Genomic DNA, 21,772 nt, shown 5'->3' on the forward strand with positions numbered 1-21,772 from the left:
TGGAAAGAGTCCAATACCATTCCAGCCTTCAACACTGTTGGAGACATGGCTGGACAACGAGGTACCCAAGGCATTATGGTGAGGAACTTGGCCCCAGCGTGCGGTCTTTGAATCCTGGCTCTTCCCTACGTAAGGCAAAAATCAGGATCCACTGAGCTTCTTCCCCACCTTCTCACCTGGACACCTTTCTACCACAGAGGAAGAATTACAAATGGAAGAAGGTAAAGGAGAGGAAACACATGAATTTGGGTGCGACCCAAAGGTCTTCCGGCACTGACAAGGTCTCCGCTCCATGTCTCCCAACACCGGTGCTTACCAAACATAGCCAGGGCCCCACAAACCCTCGGGCTGGTGGAGAGTAGTAAGATGAGCTCCTGCTGTATTTGGCCTAGCTAAAAATAGCAGGAGGGGAAAAAAAAGGCAGAGTCAGGACCCTGCAGGACCAGTAGTCAATGGGCTGCGAGGAGTGATTGAACTCCAAATACTGCTCCGCAGGCTCCAGCTGACGGGCTATTTTTTGCCGTGGTTGACTAAATATGGTCAGGGAGGGAAGAGCAGGAGAAGGGGCCACTCGCCCGGGAGTGCGTGTTTCGGATGCTTCGCTGGGTATATAAGCACTGGAAAGGTGGACTCGCTTTCTGACCGGCGCTGCCCCCCCCTTCTCCTCCACCAACCTTCTCCCCCCCCACACACACCCCGAGGTGTGCACCCCCCTCTTTGCCATCCTGACCCCCAACCCGGGGGCTGGATGCGGGGTGGGTGTGAGGAGGATGATGATGATGAGGAGGAGGATGGGGATGGGGAATGGGGGGGGGGGGCGCGCAGGCACTTCTGCAGGCGCAGCCCTTTTCGCATCAAGGTGTGCTGCAATCCGGGCGGGCAAGGTTGTTTCTCCTTAACCCGTGCCGCGCTGCGCGGAGCCCCGCGGAGCCGCGCTCCCCCCGCCCCGCCGCTCGCCCCCGCCGCGCCGCGCTGCCTCCGCCGCACCGCGGGGCCGGAGTTGTGGAGGGCTGGGGATGGGGCTGGGGATGGGGAGGGAGCCTTTGCCTGGGGACTCTTGGCTTTATTATTTCGGTCTTTTTTTCTCTTCTCCAAGTGAGGACTAATCCCATCCCCGGGCCTGCTCTCTTTCTCCCTTCCTGCATTAGAGATTGGCTATAAGGAGAAGGCTGACGGCTGCAGCATGAAGCGCATTATTACCTTGTGATTCCATGACCCTCCTCTATGCATCCCTAACTCTCGAAAGCTGATTCAGCTTTCAGCTAGTGCTCTGGTGAGTCCTCTGCTGCAACAGAAGCTCCTAACTGGTATGTCTTTTTTTTTTTCCTCCTCCTGCTCCCTTGCCTTGCCTTTAACCGCTCCCAGCTCAGCTTGTTTTTAAACACTTTTCCTGGCCAATGCAGGACTAAGCGCCCATCCAACTTACCCGGGGACTTAAATCTGGGCTTTTGCATCTGGCAAATGTATGTGTGTGTGTGTGTGTGTGTGTGTGTGTGTGTGTTGCCTGTGTGTGTCTGTGCAGGGATGTGCTGGGTGTGTGTTTCATGTGGGGATGGGTTAAGAGACCTCCCCCCCCCCACCTTTCTTTTTTGTTCTGCTGTGGCATACTCTGCATATAAAAAAACCCCAACAAAACCAAACCCGAACAAACTGCAGAGCAAGCAGTGCACTAGAATAATCTGAACTGAAATGTTAGAACTTTGACATGCAGCCGTTCTGCAAGGTTAAACTGGCCTTTAAATGCCTAATTCAGACACAGGCTGCTAATGACACCTGGGGGGATTGGGGCTTTATTTATTTATTTGCAACAAACTAGTGCTATGAGCTAATACCAGGCAGAGCAAAAGGGTGAAATGTGGTTAAACTTAGCCTAAACTTGCAATGATCTCAGTGCTGGGGGGATTAACTGTTAAAATGCTGAGAAATGGACATTAATTACAGGCATGTGGTTTGTGGACTAGCAGAAGGGGAATAGGAGGAGAAGTTAGGTTTTCCCTGCAAGGGTTTGGAATTCAGGTTACATGAAGTGTAACATCAATTGACTGTTACAGCTTCTGCAGCTCAGAGTTGACTGTGGTCATATTTTACATGATAGTGGTGATACCTTGTCACATAAATATATAGGCATCGGTATTGTGAGATGGATACTGTGACACATACATGCGCACAGATTTAAGTGTGTTCTATAGCATGCATATGGATATTTTATACATAGTAATATGCAAGTGCTATCTATTAGCAGGTGTAACGTATCATCCACGTAGAAGCATCTCCAGGCTGTGTTCAGAATATGGGTATGGGTTTATGTCTGTGCCGGGGAGAGCGTACACTCAGCAGTAGTGTGTAATTGTATAGGCAGAGATCTGTGATCTGTGCTGCCAGTTTAATTGCTGGGTTTCTCTCGATGGTTGTGTCAGTGTCTCTCAAGGACTGAATCCCCTGCCCAGCCCAGCCCTTTGGCCTAGGGCTGTGCTGGGGCAAGCACATGCCTCTGCCTAGGTCCTGCTTGTTTCTCCCTTCCCCAGCACTCAGCCCTAAACACAGGCTCTCTCCAAAGTCCCCAAAGTTTTGTGCTTGACTTTGCCACCAGGACCTGAGCAGCACCTCGAGCAGAGCAGGTATATAATACAATATACAGCACCTTGCTTTCCACTCCTCCCACCATCCTCCTCCCCCTTCACCTCCAGACAATACCTGAGGCTCTTCCCTTTTCTCTGCCCCTTGGCCTTGGCACTGTCCATGTCTCCATCCATTTTTCTCCCCAGGGAATTTTACTTCCCAGGTTTTTCTGCTGGGAGCAAGCCTAGGAGCACAGCGAGCCTAGGGTGGGTCGAGGACGTTGGATGACATTCACCCACCACCACTTGCTCCTGGTGGTAGCTGCAGGATGGGAACCACAGGGTGCCTCTGGCGTCACCATTAAAAGCACCATTACGCCATTTATCTGCTCCTTCCAAACCCTGGAAAGCACCAGCTTCCACACGGAGCCTCAAGGCAAATTGAAATGTCCAGGATGAACTTTTCCTGCCAGGTTTGTGGCATTGCCTTCAGTTTTAAAAGGTCATTTTTCTTTAGCTCTTATATAGTGCTCTTTTAGTGGCTGGCAGTTACTGTCCCACTCGTTGCAGAAGTTGGGGACTGATCTTGACAGCCTATATCAGATGTATTAGATGAAAGCAAACTGGGTATGAGTTGCAGGTGTTTAATGGTCCAAGAAGTCCAGTCGCTCTCCTACTGTTACCAGTCTGAAGGAAACTCAGTACCATGGAGTGCCTTGGCTGCACAAAACCCCCCACCAGCACTTTGATTTTTGTTGGGTTTGGGTTTTAGTTTTGAATCTTAAGCACTCAGACTTTGCCTCACACTCCTCAGCTCTCTCTTTGCTTTAATTTCACTGCAGTCATGCATTACAATGGTGCCACAGCTCCATCTCTCTTCCCCTTAATCCAAACTAAAGGTAGAAATTTGCCTTGGAGTGAGGCAAATAATGATGGTTAAAAAGGCCAACAAACTCAGGGAATGGGGAGAGCTGCAGCGAGCCAGGACCAAAGCTTTTGCTGGTGTTGTATGAGTGGTGTAAAGCCATTTTGGGGGCTGAGAACAGTAGATTTACACCCCGGCTCCGCATGGCCTTTGCTTTTTTTGTGGTGCTAGAAGTCAGAGGGTAGCAGGGAAATATTTACTCCCCGTCTGGCAGTGATATTTTATAAAGCAGTGGAAAAGCATCGATGCAATTAGGTATTCCAAAGTGCTTAGTTTGCCACTTGCTAAGTTTACTTAAACCCTCTTTAAAGGGTTCATTAGAAGCCTGTGAGAAACGGTAAAATTCATTAACACCAAGGCAGCCATTCCGCATTTGCCTGTAAATTGGCATCGATCGTGGCGAGGGGCGGCGGGCGCAGGTGAGCTCGCCCTGCCCGCCGTGCTGAGCGAGCAGGCAGCGAGCAGGCAGCGCCCGGCGTGACCTCCGCCGTCGCTCCCTGCCTAAATCCTGCCTATAATAGTCCCCCATTCAGCCCGGGCGGCGTTTGCAGCCCTGCCACTCGGCCCACATTGTTCCAGGAGCTTTAAAGCTCAGCGCTGCTGCGGGGAGGCGAGGGACAGGGGGAGAGCTCATGGCTGCGTGCAGGATCCAGCCCCATGGGTGCACGAGCAACCCCACAGGGCTGTGGGAATAACTCAGAGAGACTTTGGTCCGAGCTCCCAGCACCTTGCTTCGGCTGCCTTTTCCGTCGTGCGTCTGCAGGTGTATCCCCGAAACCCTTTAGCATGGAGCTACCGGAGGAGTTATTAGAAGCATCTTAATATTTCTTGTTTTCCAATACCCTGAACTCCCCAAAAGGCATGTGCTGTCTTTTTGGGTTTGCTTATCTGCGAGGTAATGTCTCACTCACAGTGACCAGCAGAGGAAAAATCATTGGATTCGCTAGGTAAGATGCTTTCTTCTTCCTATGCTTTAATCTCTACTTACTGATGAAAGCAATTGCTTGTCTGGGGCTGATGAGTTTTCTTACTCTGGCAAATGGAGCAGTCCTTCCCGGTGTCGGTCTGTAAATCAGTAGCTGACCATTTGATTTTGAGCTTTCTGAAAACAAATTGGCTTTTTGTTTCCAAATTGCAATTGGAGGCAATTGGGAAATACTAGGTATTCAACTTTCCCCCACATGGCTTTGTCTGCAATTATCTCTATATGCATATAAAGCAAATCCTTTCCACTAAACCACATTTTAGTCTTTTAAATTGCTGAAAGTTTACCATTTTGAATGAAACACCTACTTTTGAGGTGGAGTGGGAGGTTGGCTTTGACTCTGTGCTGTTTATGTGACAAAGAGCCCCTGCCAGGGCAGCCACCGGAGCGCTGCTGCTTTGTGACCGGTGAATTATCCAGTTCCTCTTCCCAGGGACCAAAATCCATCACCTGCCGAGGGCAAAGCCTGGAATTACCAGTGAGGAGCAGGAGCTGGGGGGGTGTATGTGTGTGTATGTGTGTGTCTGCACATGGGCTGGGCAGGAGGAAAGTCTGCTGGTTTAAACTGAGCCGTAACTCGCTCTCAGGATGTAGATTGTAAATCAGCGTTATTTTTCCTCCTGTGACCATATAAATGCGCATATTGAAACTACCTGCTTGAGAGACATACTTCTTTATATGCCCATATGAACCTGGCAAGCTATGGAATGTAAAGAAGTATGTATTTCAGGTGGGAACCCTTCTCAGAGGAGCGATGTGTGACCCTGGGCAAAGCAGGGGAGAAAGACAGACACATTATTTGGTATTATTTCTTATTTAACTGCCTGACCTGGCAGCCCGAGTGGGGAGTCAGTTGATGGTCTTGTTCCAGCGCGTGTATTGTTCTGTCACTTTGCCTGTGTCAGCAGGTGGAAATGCTCATCAGGACATTAAATATTCAATATGCTGACTGCGGCATGGGCTTTGAAAGGCGATGCCAGAGGAAAGCTGGCTGGCCGCTCCTGGGTTTTAACAGGGATGCAGGCCAATCGCTCCTTTTTCCTGCTTCCCCAACAACCCTTTCCCCCCACCTCAAAACCAGGGCAATAGGTAGCAAACAGAGCTGGCTGATCTTTAAATAGAGGAGAAACAAAAGGAGATGGAGGTGGAAGGAGAAGAGAGAGAAAAAGGATCCAACAGTTGTGACTCGGGTGTGCAGTGTTCCAGCTTTGAATTAACGTGCAAATTCCGCTTCTCCAGTCTTTCCCACGTTAAAACTTTTTGTGCTTGAAACTGGAGACAAGGAGATCTTCCCTATCGGTGTGGCGAGTCTGCAGATCACAGCTAAAGCCAGAGGAGTGCTCTTGGATATAAGGGTCTTATTTCCCAAAGGAAAATAAGAAAACGAGCTCCTTTAGTTCTGGAAGCCTTCACTGGCTTTTGCTTTTCCTTGTTAACCTTTTGCAATGTAAAACAGTTGGGTGTTTTTTCAGGATCCTACAATAATGAGGCAAGATGAAAGGAGCTGGGTTTTAACACACAGGTGGGAGTCGCATCTGAGGGTTTAAAGTTTTCAGCCCCAAACATCCTCACTCTTCTGTGATGCCTGTAACACCAGGCAAAGCCAAGCTCCCCAGATAGCAGCTCCCCAGCTGCCCAAACTCACCTTCCCATCTCCATGGGGCAGCTGAGAGCAGCGTTTTGATTTTGGGTGATTTCCCAGCAATTGCAACAGCCCTCTTCATTTGGCTAACGGGCTCCTGAGGCATCGTTTGATAGGTGTGATGCCTCCACATCCTGCACCAAGGTTAACCAAGCCTTACCCATCACAGCACCCTCTCCTAGGCATGGGGAGAGGACGAGACTCGAAGGTTGGATTTTGTGGAGTCTTTATCCAGCTCTATTCAGCGCCGTCATCACTTGCTACAGGTATGCCAAAGGGGATTTAACTGTAAGCAGGTGCTTGTGGATATGGGTTTGAAAAGGCAGGCTGGCTCTCAGGAAGATTTCCTGTGTATGAGATTTGGAGGGATTTATTAAGAGGTTTTTTGTTTGTTTAATGTAAATACCGTGGCTGATGGAGGTGTGGGAAGTGCTGAGTCTTTCCTAGCAGAGGAGGAGCCTTTCCTTTGCCAGGTGGCTTTGGTTTGCATTGGAGAGTGGCTGGTTTGCACAGCATCCTGTTTGTGTGTCATGATGCTCTGGTTATGCTGGGCCTTGGGAAGTCTGGGTTTTGCTGGCTGGCAACGGCAGAGTCTCCTAGGACTTCATTGCAGGGATGCAGAGTCCCCTGAGCTCGGTCACCCTACATGGGGAAGGGTCCTCAACAACCAGGTCCCCACAGGATAGGCCCTGGTGTGTCCAGCCCTGCTTTGGTGGGTTATCAGATTTAGATATGAAGCTGGTGGATACTGGGAAACGAGCTGAGCCCGAGGAGGGAAGCTCTGGGGCCCAAGCGGGGTTGCAGTTTTGCTCCTTTGTAAATTGCCGATGTTAGCTTGAATCCGTGATGAAAAATGAGGACAAATCTCACCATTCTGGATACAGCACAAAATTATACGTTATATATAATTTATATATAAAATCTCACTCGCTTCCTTGCTGACCCTTTGCCCTACCTCTTCTCCTTTTTCTTCTCCTTCCTGCTTTCTTTTCCTACCTTCTTTGCTTGTCTTTATCTTTGTTCCGTTTCATTCTGCTTTTTTATTTCATTTTTTTTCCTTTTTCCCTTTTTTCCATTTTCTTTCCTTTTTTCTTTCTCTTCTTCTCTGTATGTCTCTCTCTCTCTTTTCTTCCCTTTCTTTCTTTCCTTAGCACAGGTTTTACTAAAAGTCCCTTGCCACTGCGCGTTGCTTTCGCGAAGGTGCTCATGGTCTGATTTACGGTAGATACCTGCATTCCTGATGCAATTTTTATCTCCTTTCCCCCCCTTCTCTGAATTAATACGCTTGTTAATCACATGGAATTGCTAACTTTAGGAAGTCACTAAGTGCTCAGATTTATCTTTTTATGTAAATATTTTCAAAGCTCTAATTCTGAGCGCTGTCTCACAGCATGGGAGCGGAGGTGGCGGGGAGGCTTTGCTGTGGCACGTGTCCCAGCAACCCAGGCGTAGATGATGCTAATAATGAAATGGGGTGTCTGTGTGAGCCCCCCCTCCCGAGCCACAGCAGCCCGTTGCTGTTGGTAGTAATGGAAGCAGATGATGGCTAGAGGCCTTCAGCAACTGGTTTGCGCCGTTCTTCAGTGTTGTGGCAGCTCCTCTTCCCTTTTTCACCTCTTTAGGTTAAAGCTGTGACCGTTGCATCGCACTCAGTCCCCTCTATTTGATAGCTAAAATGATGCCACTTCTCTTTTCGCTCATTATAAACTGGTGAGCATCTCCCTGCCTTGTGTGCTGTTGCGGGGAGCACCGGGATGCTCAGGTGCTCCCATCCATCCTACAAACCGAGGGCTGTGCAGCGCCCGGCACGGGAACAGGAGCTTTGAGGATTGTAAAAGCCATAAATCCAGTGGACCAAATTAGTTAAATTTTTCTATTCTATGCCTCACAAAATCCAGCCGTTCTCGAGATGGATTCTCCGCATGTAAGCGGAACCACCGGCAGGTAGAAGATGGATATTTTGCACGTGCACACGAGAGCACAGGGACAAATTTGTGCCATCCATGCGTTTTTTCCCCAGCGGGTTTCTTTTGTCTTAGTTTTCCGTGTTTGTTGTATTGATGATCTGTTATTACTGTTGTTACTTAATATTAGAAGACAGGTGGTCCCATAAATTCCAGCACCCTCTTTTGGAAAAAAACACACACAAAAAAGGAGGAGGGGGTGTGTGTATGTTTGCAATTCAAGTTTAATAGTGCATTCATCAAGAGCAATAAAGCATTTTATTGCACAAGTATTTCAAGGGATGTGCTGGCCCTGGTAAAAGCATTAGTAAAGGGGTGCATCAGCAATCTCATTTAAAACTGTCGACCCAACGTGAAAAATGTTGTGTTGAAGAATAAACTGCTATTAAGCATGATTAGATTGACCTGCAGGACAGATATTTTAGCTGCAGCAGCACAAGTCGATCAAAGTGAGCATCGCTTAGATTGCAAATTTCTTTTCTTTTCTTTTTTTTTCTTTTTTTTTTTTTATGCCCTAAATTAAAAATGAAAGAACCTCAGAATATTTAGGACCAGAGAGTGACTTTGGGGGTGAGATTTGTGCATTCGATTCGGACCGGTTTGGAAAGATGGGGAAAGGGGGGAAATGTATTAATTGCTGCCCCTTTAGCATACATTGAAAATATGTTGCTCAGATCAACCAATCAAAAAAGAAATTGTGCTGACTCAGCATTCGGGCTAGTCTGCACGTCCGATTGCAGAAGAGATCAGCACTGCACTGCAGTATCTTTCCCTGCCTTTGACACCAGCCTAGCTGGGCAGGGCTTCCCTTGTGTTTCCCAGGACTGGTTTAGGCCAAGAACAAGAGAAGGCCCTGAAGAGAGAAGGAGAGAGTCAAGGTTGCACGAGCCTCTTGCTGTTAATGATTCTTTTTAGTCAGTAAGAAAGAGCTTCCATGCTAGGCTTGCCCTGCCAGATGCGAGCGGCATGCATTGCTTGGGAATATATCTATTTTTAAAGACTTTCACCACATCTTGCACTTAGCAGTGACTGTGGGCGAGGGGGTGGTGTGTTCCTTGCAAGAGAAATATCCTCGCTCCTCAGCTCGGATCCCTCCCCTGAAAGCCCAGGGCTGATTTAAGCACCGCGCTTGCAATTGCCTCCCGGAGAAGATGCCAGGTTAAATGTTTGCTGCTTGATGCTGAAGTTGCTCTTGACCTTCGCTGAGTGGGCAGCGATGCTGTGAGATGCATGGGGTCACAATGAGAGCAGCCTGGTCCCCCAAGGATGGGAGTCGTAGCACGGGCTCCACTGCCAGCTTGCTGGGCTTGCAGATGGGTCGTGTAGCTTCCCCTGCCTCAGTTTCCCCCAGAGGCAGAGTAGGTGCTTGCTGTGGAGTTCTTGAAGCTGTTGCAAGACTAAAGCTGGAGGAGGCCAAAGTGGGTTGATGCTTGAAGGGCAAGCTTGTTCTGGGTTTGTAAGGACTTTCCTGCTTTGGTATTGGCTTGCACAGTGACGCCTGGCATGTGTTTTGGGGAGATGGCACAGCCTGGCTGCACTGTGCCGCCTCCGTGCTCACGTTGAAATGCAAAGACTTGTCTGGACGCCCTGACATCTCTAAGTGCATGCAGGGTGTGAGGTGCTGAGGCCAGAGCTCAACCAAGACGCTGCAGAGCCATGTCTGTGTGGGGGTATCCAAGCGGGAGTGAGCTGAGCGATGGGGTCCATGAGATGCTCCAGCACCGTGGGGCTGCAGTCTGGGTGCAATACTGCACGGTGCTGTGTTTCTAGGTGAGGTTGTGCCATGCCAGCACCATGCCCGTGAGCACCTCGGTGGGTACCTGTGTATGCAGATGGAGCATATCGCATAGGCTGCCTCCTCCTGACCACTGATGTGCCCTGTGGTGCTCTGAGGGTGTTTTTCCTTGCACTGTTTGACCAGCATCAGCATGTATCCTTGGTTTAGTTTTATTTTTGCCAAGTAGTCTGTATGGAGGAGCAGAGGCCGCTGGTGGATATGTACAAGGGGAAGGCTTCCAGGCACAGATCTATCTTGAATAAATCAGAATTTAACAGTCAAAGGTTTCAGCAGTTGGAACTGGTGGTGCTCAGGAGGCAAGCCAAGTGCTGGTGCTCGGGGAAAGCTCAGCAGCTGACATCTCCAACAGATGCAGAGTTTTCCTTTTCTTTTCCCCCTTTTTTTTTTCCACGAAGCCCAGGGCTGTGCATGTAAATGCCTCCCCATGCCCAGATATGGCCTGTGCTGGGACCTGTGCCGCTATCTAAAAAAGCCCTGGTCAGACTGATGAGCCCAGGGGGACAGGGGAAACAACTGCTATAAATAGTGCTCATTCTCAGCTGCCCTTCTGGTGGGACCGGATTAGGTGGCATCTGGGCAGCCAAGAAGTGTGGGACTCGTGACCACTGACCGCAGAAGTCACCCAGCAGCTGTAAAGGACGGGAGCCATCCCTGCAAAGCCCTTACATAGGCAAGTCAACCCTGGCATTTGGGGAGTCGGATAAAGCCACGGGAGCAGGAATCTGGTGATGTAAGGGCAATCAAGAATAAAGTTCACCATGATGGCTGGGGCACTGCTTCCAATCTGAGAAGTGACCTGGGGTTGGAGGCACTGCTTGTTGAAGCTGTTAGGTGCAAGTGAAGGAAGGTGTCAGGATGGAGCTGATGATGCAGGAAACGAAGTGTTGTAAGGAGCTGCTGAGATGAGTGCTCCCTTCTGGGGATCTGGGGGTTAATTTGCTGGCAGTGAGATTGTTGGAAGCTCTGATTTAATATTTGTGTTTACTTTGGGTAAACAAATTAACAAAAACCCTCAAGTCATAATAATTTAAGGTACCAACGTGGCTGAGGCTATTAGAAAATAATGAATCTCCTGCAGTGATTTCACGTCTAACCTTGCAGAAGGTGGACAGTGTGTGTAGTTTATGTCCATGTGGATGCAATACAGCTGGTCCCTATATGCAAAGGGTATGTGTAGACTGCGGGAGTGTGATCCAGCTCCTGTAACAGAGGTGGAAAAGGACTATGTTTTGCTTGAATTAAGCTCAGTCTTGAGTATGTGAAGGGTAAAGATGGAGCATGGAGCAGGGATGGTTTGGCTGAGCAGAGGGGATGGCTGTGCAGGAGGTACTTGGAGGGGATGTCCTGAAATAGGTGCAGCAGTGGACTAGGGTCCAAAAGCAGGGAGCAACCCTGCAGCTTGTCCCTAAGCAGGTCTGCTGTGGGATGGGGACTGGGATGCAGAGGCAGGCAGGACCAGAGGGGTATTTATTCAGGCTTTGCCCCTTCCCTTCCTCACCGGTGTCAAGCTGTGATGCATGGGGAGCTGCACCTCTTTGTCTCTTTAAATGAAGCTAGCTTTGTCCTAAAGCCTTGTCTTTGAGACAATAAGATGCACCTACTAAAATCTATTGCACTGTTTTTGCAAAGCCCAGCAAAAGTCGGCCGTGTGCCGTCCCCTCCCTGTCCTCCACACTCATTTGGCCTATTTGAAGTTGAATTTATTCCTGGGAAGGTCCCCATCAATTTGCCTTGCTCTTTTGTTGACAAGTTTATTAAAAACCTGGGCAACTACATATTAAACTTTTATCAGTGTCGAGGAGGAATACGTCCTTTGAGCGGCCACAAAAGTTATGGATTGGGTCTTAATATTCCTTGTTCCACTGTTCGTCTGAGTCAGCGTAACAAATAATAGCTGCCACTTCTTTTGCTTTGCCCCTTCTTGAGAAACAGTTCTCTTAACAGTGTCCAATGATGCAAAAAGGTTTCAGGTCTGGGTAAACAGGAGTTGGTTGGGTTTTTTATTGTAGCTATAAGTCTTTAATAATTTGAATTAATAACTTAAAGCAGGACTAGAATACAAACCCTAGAGAAAGTTATAGCTTCTTAGCTCTGAGTCAATAGTTTTGGTAAAATAACTGCTATTTCATAGAGTTGATATGAAAAAATGCCCTCCAAATCAATAATATTTGCTGTACCACAAGTGATGTGCTTCCATCCATCGCAAGGGCAGGAAGGGGCTAGAGTGTCGCTTGGTTGGGGCTGTACCTTTTGTGCCGCTGCGATATGGCTCTTTTTCTTTAGTCATAAGATGAAACAAAGAGGAGGCCAATATGTTGCACCAAAGATGTTAAAAATAAAGCGTTAGAATTGCATAACCTAGTTCCCATTTTGCCATGCAGCTGAGTTTTTAGGAGTTGAAAGAAGCCTGAAAAATAATCGGTGGGAAGGAGGTTTAAATTGATATAACAACAGACAGGCAGGGGGAAAAGTGAGTATCCACAGGACTGAGCCACAGCGCTTGAACCGTGCCAGATACATAAATAAATATCTGTCCCAAAACAGCATCTTTCTCTGCCTGTCACCGTGTCCAAGGATTTTTTAGTTCTTAAGCAGGTTTGTTGGCATAATTTGTCAAGTCCAACAGGGAGGTTTCCGTGTGACAGAGGATCATTTTTCACCATGCACAGTGGTGCACCAAGGCAGTCCTGCAGGCTCTGAGCAACTCTGTAATTAGATAACAGTTAACGTAAGTGTATTAGATAGATCATTCTTCATGCTATAGGGTACAGCCGAGCCCGCTGCTGCCGCTGCTGTGCCGTGCCGAAAGCAGGCAGGTAGTGCTCTGGCCAAATAAGTCTTTTTCCAGGAGTTTATCTGCACCACCATTTGCTCCAATTATAACTAATTGGACACATATTGCATTTTCATAGCACCTAATTTTCTATTGATTTTAACGGGACTGCTGGTGTTTTGTACTATTAAGTGGTATCTCGTATCAGTTGCTGTTTAAAAACGCTGAGTACACGGCCCTGTATGGAATCATGCAGTCAGCACATGTTTTAAAACCTCTTTAATTGTTCGGTCCGTAAAATGCACAAACTGTATTAGAGAACAGCTTTGTTCTCTTTGGAGGGTGTGAGTTAAAACCCCCAAATACCCAATCCTACAACTGTTACCACCAGTTTCAGGAGGTGCTGCTCCTGAAGATTTGCTGTGTTTCAGGCAAATGGAGGGTCCATCTAGATCCTGCATGGAGTCAGAGAATTTGCAGCTCCCTCCAGGTATCAGTGCTCTGCTCTGCTAGAATAGACCAGGTCTGTGCTTGAAATAGGACTGTTCTTTTACATAGGACCAGAATTTGGTTGAAGGCAGAGATTCTCATATTAAAAGCCAAGATTCTGATAAGGTGACTTTTGGTGTTCCATGTAACTAAGGAATAAGGTGATAATTGTAGGGCTTGGGGCTTTATTCTCTATCCTAGATGTTGCTGTGTACCTCGGCAATACATCCAAATAAAACCAGACTATCAAATTAGCTATTGCATTTCAGCAAATACTCAGTGAAGCAGGATGAAAGCAATAGCCCTCTGTTCAGCATCATTTAAAGAAGAAAAGATTTTAAAGAGAGATTTAGGGGAGGAACAGAGAGGTGGCCTGGCAAAAAGTGGTTCCAGCAGTGCACAGTGGATCATTGGATCATGGATAACAGTATTAATGTCAGAGAAGGCAGATAAAAGGTGATGGAAATTATGTTATGGGGCAGCAAAGTTCCCCCGAGGTGCCAGGGAGTTTGCTGTTAACTTGCTGCCTTTGCTGGTCATTAGCAAGCACCACATTGTGTCTGTGGGAGACAGGTGAGTTCATGGGGGTGTATAAATTAAATAGACACTTTATTAAGTTCAGGTAATAGTTCTGGTTTGAAAGACTGAGTGGCTACTGCAATGTCAGCAACTACTTTAGTGCACAAAGGAACTGAGTGCTTTTTAATTAAGTCAAATAAAATCCAAGCGGAAGACTCTCGAGCCTTGTCTGGAGTCGACTTTTTGGGGTTGAATATCTATAATTTTAGAGATGTTAATAAAACACGGTCCGCTTTTCCCCTGCAATAATATAAGTTAAATTAATATTTGATGTCTGTAAGGAAAAGGATAAAAGGGGCGAGGTTGTATTTTCTGGTTTGCAAATGGCACATTGTGCAGAATACAACGACTGTGGCATTGATTTAAGCATCCACGCAAAGACACCATGCAATAAAGTTGAATCATCTGCAGTACAAGTATGGCTGTTTGGTAGAAAAGGTAGCAATGTGAGTGAGTAGACATCTTCCTGTATTATCAGAAACCACTTCATCTGGGGGAAATTTCCTCCGATTTAGTCATGTTTGGATGGAAATCAAATAACACATTAGCTTGAGGAAAAGGGAAAAAACCTTCCAAAGCTAATTACGAAGGGAATGTACACTTCATTAAGATAAAGCTGTAGGAAATCAATTTTCTGTATTGTTGTTTTTTCCTTTTGATTGGATTTTAGAATGATAAATTGTTAATGCATTTGATCTAAAAATGATTTGTTTATTCAGATGAAGAGCAACGGTACTTTGTCTCATTTGGCCTTTTAGCTTATAATGATAATGACTTCAAGGGATGCTCATTTCTCAAAAGGGTATCGGACTGGAATAGGCAGGAGATTTCTGGACTCAGAAGGATGGACCCTATGCAAGGGTTCATTGTAGGCTAATTCTATTGCATGTTGAATCTTCTGCTTCATTAGGAATATCGACAAATGCTGACAAATTCTTTGGCTTTTCTGGACTGTCCATAATACATCTTTATTAGAATATTGAGGCTAAAGTGGAAACATCTTCAATAGAGCAAATCCTCTTACGTTGCCTACTGCTGATCCTACTTGCCGTGGTAGTGGTTTGGTGATGCGGGGCTTTTGCCTGTTCTCATGCCTGTTATTGTTAACAGTGTAGCTGACCCTAGGGACAAAAGCAAACCAGAGGCACTAGGCAATGGCCAACAGAGAGGGAAAAGCGATGCACAGGTTTGATTTGTTGTTCTGGTTTTGATTTGCCTCTAACACATCACTTGCTCAATGTGCCCGTGGCTCTTCAGTGCCGTCCTGCAGCATGCATGGACTTCGCTCAACTCGGGGATGTGCCTGTGCAAAAGGCAGGCAGGGGTACGAGCAGGGTCCTGTGAAGGGTGGCACCAGCACCTGATCCTGACCTGGGGTCCAGAAAGGACCTTCCCAATGTCAGACCCAGTTTCATGAGGAAATGCCTAGATGTGGCTTCCCTTTGGACAGCAGAGCTACATTTGGGGGTGTCAATGGTTGAGTTTTTGAATCCAGGACATGGTGCTGTTGCAGGCTGCTCCTACAACATCAGCATAGGCAGGAAGAGAGAGTGACACTAACCCCTGCCTGGCTGCTAGGGCTGGGCAGATCCTGCCTGCTGAACCTGGCAGCACTGAGCCCTGTACCCCCGCATTTCGCAGGGTTGGGGCTCCACAGGCATTCAGAGCATGAGCACTGCCTCGTAGGATAGATCAGGAGCTTCATCACAGCTCAGACCTTCGAACACATCTGAGCAAAGCCTCTGTAATTCATCTTGCTCTGATGGCTTGTACAGCCTCAGAGCCTGGACTGGTGTTTCCCAGCTGGTGGAGAGTTTTGCTCTCCCTGCCGGGAGGCTACAAGTGGGTTATAATGCTCTCCATCCCCTAACGTGGTCTGCTCTTTCTCAGCTGCTGAGGAGGCCTCACCACCAGCGAGACATCATTAGTTTTGATGAATGGCATCCAGAAGAGAAAACCTAATTTTCTAAAAAGGAAAACCTCACCCATAGCTCACTGCAGGATTTAAAGAAAACGGCACAGAACATCCCCGCCGACTCGCATTGATTTCAGATGTGTTCCTGGGCACTCCCCAAAGTAAAGAGGAGCTGGAGCAACACTTGTCCTTGGCAGAAGATGCTCAGTATAACTCCCACTCTGCTCTCCCACAGTGCTGCTTTCTAATCTCTGTCCCCACATCAACAGGACAGGGACAGAGCAAGCATACTTGGGAGCAGGATGTATTTGAAGTGTGCAGTGGTGATGCTTAAGCAGCTTGGTGCACTCTAACCCAAAATCCATGTGCCTGTCAGGGTTTAGCTTGCAGGTTCAGTGCAGCCTCAGTCACCGATGGTACTTCCACCTCCACCTCCACCCAGTCGCTGGTAGATAACTACTTTCCTTTTTCTCCTGTTACTGACCAAAGATGAATTTAATACTTCCAGGTTTTAAGTTTCCATTTAGTTCCTTGGCTTGATAGTCTCTTGAAAAGGTATCCAAAAATAACTTGATTAAATTAATTGTAGAGCTCTTTTTAAAAAGCTATTCTCTCTCCCTCTGTCTCTCTTTCCATTTATTTATAGGCAGCTTAGAAGCTTAGAGTAACATGTTTGGGCAGTTGAGTGATCTGCAGCACTTAGTGTTTCGATGCAAAGCCTGTGTTTCTTGGGGAGCAGTAACGCTGGCCCAATTGCAGTATTTCTGTGAGCAGTGATTGCAAGCTCAGGTGCTTTTTCCTAATATCATCTTCCAGCATGGTGGGCTACAAGGAAAAAGGGGGAAAAAGTCACCTGTGCCTTATGACGCATGTAAATTCTTTAAATAGGTTATGCACATGGCAGTGTGCAATATCTGAGCATGGCTCTCGGTTGGCAGGGAAAGGCCTGACTTTATTGGCTCCCACTGCAGGAATGGTCGGAGTGGCTGTGATTTTGTAAATTCGATTTACTTGAGTTGTTTCTGGCAGTGGGGTGTTGGTGCTGCAGAGGGAAACCAGCTCCCCAGTGCTGCAACACCAACCATTGCGCAGCGGGGCAGGAGCTTTTGGTGTTTGGGGGCAAATTGCCTGATTATGAGATTGCAAGAAAGCAAAGTGGGGGGATTCATTTAATTTCCCTCCCCTGTTTTTCTTTACCTTTCCACCTCTTTTTTGTTGGCTTCTGGCAATGGCAAATACAACCATTGCTTGCCTCAAGCAGATCTTAAAACTGCTGAAACCACTGATTTTAATGCCAGAGGAGAAAACAAGGGAGGCTATAGGGTAGGAAGGCAGAGTTTGCTAACCTCTAGAAAGGATTTCAGGTATTCCAGCCTTTCCCCTCCTGTTTGCCAAGAGGAATCCCAAGGGGAAAAGAGCTCTGCAGCCCTGAGTTACTCGGCTGCAGGCTGGGCTGGTCATAGCAAAAGACATCTCTGCTTTGCCTGCTTGCTGCGTGCTGGGTGGCACTTCAGATACCGAGACCCAGGGCACGGAGGAGGACAGCACATCATAAAACCCCGAAAAGAAGAAAGCAGGAGGTGACAATTAAAGTATCTGGATTAAAACAATAGCTTTTACTTATGTCACACTGTAATAGCAATGTGGCTCTCAAAACAGATGGAGCCAAATATCAGGCTTAAAAATGCTCCAGGCTGGTGGTTACTGCTGCAGACTATTCCACTGCTATTAAACTTGCTTCTTTAATTCAGACCCGCTCTTCAGCCATAGCCTCTAAGAAGCTTAAATTAATCCTGACTGCCTGAAAGTGAAGCCATTTGAACCAGTGCAACATCAGGCAGCAAGTTCAGAAGAGGTCCAGGCAGCTGGGAGAGAAAGGACCCCGAGGAATTCCCCTCTTTGCTGGCCAGAGCCCATGAGGCCAAATGCTTTGCTAAAGCTGGTAAAATGGAACCAAATCAACTGTTCAATGGATTTGGTCCCCTTCAACCAGCTGTAGCTGTGCATTGATCTCTCAGACGCACCTTGGAGGATCAAACACTTGAACCGGACCAAGGCAACTCAGGTAGCAGAAGACAAATGGCCATGTGAACGCTGCCGATAAGGAAATTATGATGACTGGCATCTGCAGATCTATCACCTGGGCTCTAAACTGGTGGGCTGAGCCTGAGTCATTATGTAGTTGCCAGTCAATTCTACCTATCAGAGACCACTCAGGATTGATAACCTCTATCGTCCTCCTCCATTGATCTCAGCTGTAATTCAGGACTGTGTATTTCAACTGCAAATGCTGTGCATTTTCATGTGTATTGGCTTATGCCCACCCAGGAGCCCTGTGTTTCGTCTGCTGCAACGAAGAATAAACGTTTTGATCTGAAGCTCCCTCCTTGTGTTTTGTACCACGTGCCGAGCTGCTCGGTCAATAGGCTGTAGTGAAGAAATGGGTTGTTACAAGGCGACCAGAGCTGGGAATGAGTTGGGAATACCAGCTTTATTGCCCCAAATTGCAGATATCCACAGCCTGTACTAGCCAACAGTGTTTTTTTGTTTGGGAGGTAAAAAGCTGTGCTCCTAAAAAAAGATCCTCAGTTTGACTTCGTTAACCTGAAACACTTGTAAAGTGTCTGCTCCAGTCTGGTCCTTATAAGCACTGATGTTATGCTAATGGATTTAAAGAAAATCACTCACTTTCCCATGTAATGATTGGTGGGAAAGAAAGCTGGGCACCATCTTTTCCTAGCCCTTGTAAATCTATAGTACTATCACAAGCTATGAGTATTGCTGGTACAATGATGGATTAGATGCAAAAGTCTGATGCGAAATTATTCATGGACTTACTTCTTAATGACACCTAGCCCAAGTCAGTCCCTGACCTGAGAAAGTGCAGAGATTTATCTCTTTTCACACACCAGAAATTTGGTTTGCTTGATTCCATATTTCCGGTCCTTTAGCTACCATTTCAGTGTGCTTACTAGGGCCAAACGTATTCATGTGCTTTAAGATAAGGAGCTGTTTGATGGATCTGAGGCTTAACATGCATCTAATATTTATATTACTGAGTATTCAAAAGGCAAAGACATGAGGAGCAATGTTACTGCAGGAGCACCTTTCCTCAGCTAAAGGGAAAACAGTGCTTACCCAATTCTGCTAGCTCATTTTTCTGCACTTTAACAGTGCCTAAACACCCTTGCCAAAATCCTGCTGAAGTCGACATGGTTTTTTTTCTCCCCACATTTTTCAATTAGATCAGGCATGTACATGGTACTTCTGCCTGAGAACAAGTGCAGATTGAAAAGCACTTGTGGAGCTGAGAGCTCTCTCTTTTGGGATGCGGTGATCACTTCTCATACTGAAAAGACTGCTAAGATGGCAAAACTTCAGTGTCACTAGTGCCTCTATTGCTGCCGTGCAATGAGACCATCTTCCGTGCTGAAACCCCCTTTTGCTAAGCCCAGATCTGTACAACAGTGATGACTGATACATTTCCAGGTTGCTGCAGGGAAGATGCAGGTATTAAGTTGTTCTCTTTTCTTCTCTTCTCTTTCTGTGGTTGATCAGTATTAAAGTATCAACACAGCAGCGAGAATGGGCTGTATCAGAACTGGTCAGAAATATTTCCTGCTTTTTTTTTTCTTTTCCTTTTCTATTTAACGCTAAAGTGGGAAGCAATGGATGAACTCTTGGAGAAGGATGTTTTCCTTCATACAACCAGCTGTTTTCTTGGAAATTACTATTATTTCAAGTTCTTTATTTTTCACAAATGAAACAAACATCCAACAATGCATTACAAGGGGCTTTGACCTGGCCTAATAAGAGTCACGAGCCTTTGCAATATGCATTTGCTGACATTTGTGCCTGCAAACAGAGGAAAATGAGCAGCTCCAACAAATCCCTGTGTCAGCATGGAGCCAGTTTGCAGCATGGGTAGTAAGGATGCCACACAGCACAGCTCTGTCCTCAGCAAAATAGCCAACTGGCCACCACCTCTGAAGCTCCAAGTCATGTCGTGACATACTGTCTTTCTCAGCCCATTATTTGCTTTGCAATTAGCAGTGCTGATTTCCGAGTACTACACAACCTCACCTTCTGATTTCCATCCTGGAAGCATCAAGTGAAGTATCCGCTGCGACAGGAACGACTGTGTGAGCAGCAGTCACTGAGCAAGCTTCACCTTAACGCTGTTGCCACCAGTCCCAAGGTTCATAAAGAAGAATGGGAATGAAAGCGCAAGGGAAAGGGAATCCTCAGCACAAGTCCCTAATTGCTGGCAGTCTGGGCTGTGAATGATAGCAGGACTCTAGAGGAAAAGGTTGAGCAGAAACAGATGCTTCCAGCAGGCTGTGGCCTGGGTTTCCAAAATACCACCCTCTTCCCTCCTGCTCCCGCAATCTGGGTTATTCTCTCTTGTTCCCCAGGGCTGCATCCAGTGTAAACAACACCTTTATTAAAATTCTTCCTTCGTAAGGATAATTAAGTTACTAAAAAATGTCAAATGGGGAAGCTGGAGGAGTTGCAACGTGAACAAAACCATGGAATGTAAATGGAAAAGTTTTCTCCTTGAAGAAGTGTGATCCGTATTTAGGTACCCCCGAAGCAGCCTGAGCCTCGACTAGCAGGAAAGCTTCCAGTTCTCTTGAAGGTAGAGAAGGTATGAATACCCAGGAATCTCCAAAGTTGGACCATATATTTAGATGCTTAAATGTGGATCCCACCTTCAGGCACCCATGCTTGAAGATTTCTGCCAGTATTTTTATTGCCTAATTATATCTTTATGGAATGAGAAATTCATTTCACTTAGCAAGGAATTTCTTTAACAGTACAATTATGGTCTAGTCAAGGAAATATGATGCCCAAGCAGAAGGCAGTAGGTAGGCTTCAGGGGAACTTTCGAAAGGACTGCTAATACATAAGGACAAACAAAGGCACAGGCCATGAGGCTCATGGCCTGAAAATCAGATCTGCCTCAGTCAAGTTCCCATAAAGCATAGCTCTGGGTGGAAGTTTTTCCACTGACTTTGAAAACCCCAGGATCAGGTCCTGGCAAAGTCATTATAAGCCTTTAGCCAACCACCCTTAACTACATCAAATCTAATTGTCCTCCATATCCACTAAGAGGCTGCCCTGATGGCCCACCAGACATTGCTGGTTTCCTGGAAACCCTATTAGCTCCTCAAACAAGGCAATCCTGAGGACTCAGTCCTGCAAACCTTTTGTGCAAATATTAAATAACAGTGAATAATTAGTAGGAATAATCCTTTTTTGCTTGACCCTCTTCTGTAATAAAGACCTTTGTCAGCAAACGCAAACGTTATTGTGAGGAGCAATTCATAATCTAGAGCTGCTAAATACATCAGCCTGAATACACTAATACTCTAATATCCGTATTTATACAGGGCTTAAGGCATAAAACCAAGCACATTATCTGTCCTACAGACCTGAAAGCATTCATCAATCAAGTGTAGGAAGAGAAAGGTGATAAGGAAGGGACCCACCTCTACCTTTGATGCACCTGCAAGCACGTCTCTGCGTGGTGCAATCAGATCAGCTGGATTCTGTCCTTGGAGTTTTATGATGTGAGTTTTTTTCCTTCATCTGTTTTTCTTTTTCTTTTTTTTGTCTTTGGATGGAAGAGAAAAGGAAGGACAAGCAAAACCAACAGGCAGTAATTGTTCTGTGCTGACAGTTTGTCAAGTGAAGGAAGCACAATTTTAGTTAAGAGACCAGCACTACAGTGGCGCTTGAGCAGAAGTCTCTTCTTTTCCTCCCAGATGGCATTGACATATAGCCTGAAGGGGCTATCAGGATATAAAGCTAAAGATGGTTAAAGACGTTAAAAACTGTATAGTGTGAGCACCATCTACACCAGGACCATCATCTAGGAGGAAGATTCATCCTGACATATTGGGCAGAAGACAGACCTTCTACTGGTGCTCTCTGTAGCTGTTGAGCTAAAGGTATCTTTGAGAGAGGTGAAAAATATATATATTCCTGCTACTAACCATGCCCTTCTAGTGGGTCTTTATTGACTCTTGAAAAACTATGACCAATAAATGTAATGATCTGCCTTCCCCTTTCTTTCAGGGTGAATGATAGCTCCTGCAGGTTGTTTATCACTGGGTGCAATGACGGGCTTGAACCATTCGT

General features: G+C 46.6%; 1 long non-coding RNA gene across 2 annotated transcripts; it reads left to right on the top strand.

The window, feature by feature from the left end:
* Nucleotides 1–721: 721 nt before the first annotated feature.
* Nucleotides 722–21,199, top strand: LOC130594751 (uncharacterized). Of its 2 annotated transcripts, none has more exons than XR_008971153.1 (3): nucleotides 722–859; nucleotides 1,149–1,307; nucleotides 21,022–21,199. It is a non-coding gene; the product is annotated as an uncharacterized LOC130594751 (long non-coding RNA). The 2 variants fall into 2 exon arrangements; XR_008971154.1 differs by lacking the exon at nucleotides 21,022–21,199 and adding an exon at nucleotides 2,783–3,635.
* The last annotated feature ends 573 nt before the right edge of the window (nucleotides 21,200–21,772 follow it).

Source organism: Pezoporus wallicus, unplaced genomic scaffold (assembly GCF_028554395.1).
Source record: "Pezoporus wallicus isolate ANWC-B61680 ecotype Strahan unplaced genomic scaffold, APGP_CSIRO_Pwel_v1 contig_11133, whole genome shotgun sequence".
Lineage (NCBI taxonomy): Eukaryota > Metazoa > Chordata > Aves > Psittaciformes > Psittacidae > Pezoporus > Pezoporus wallicus.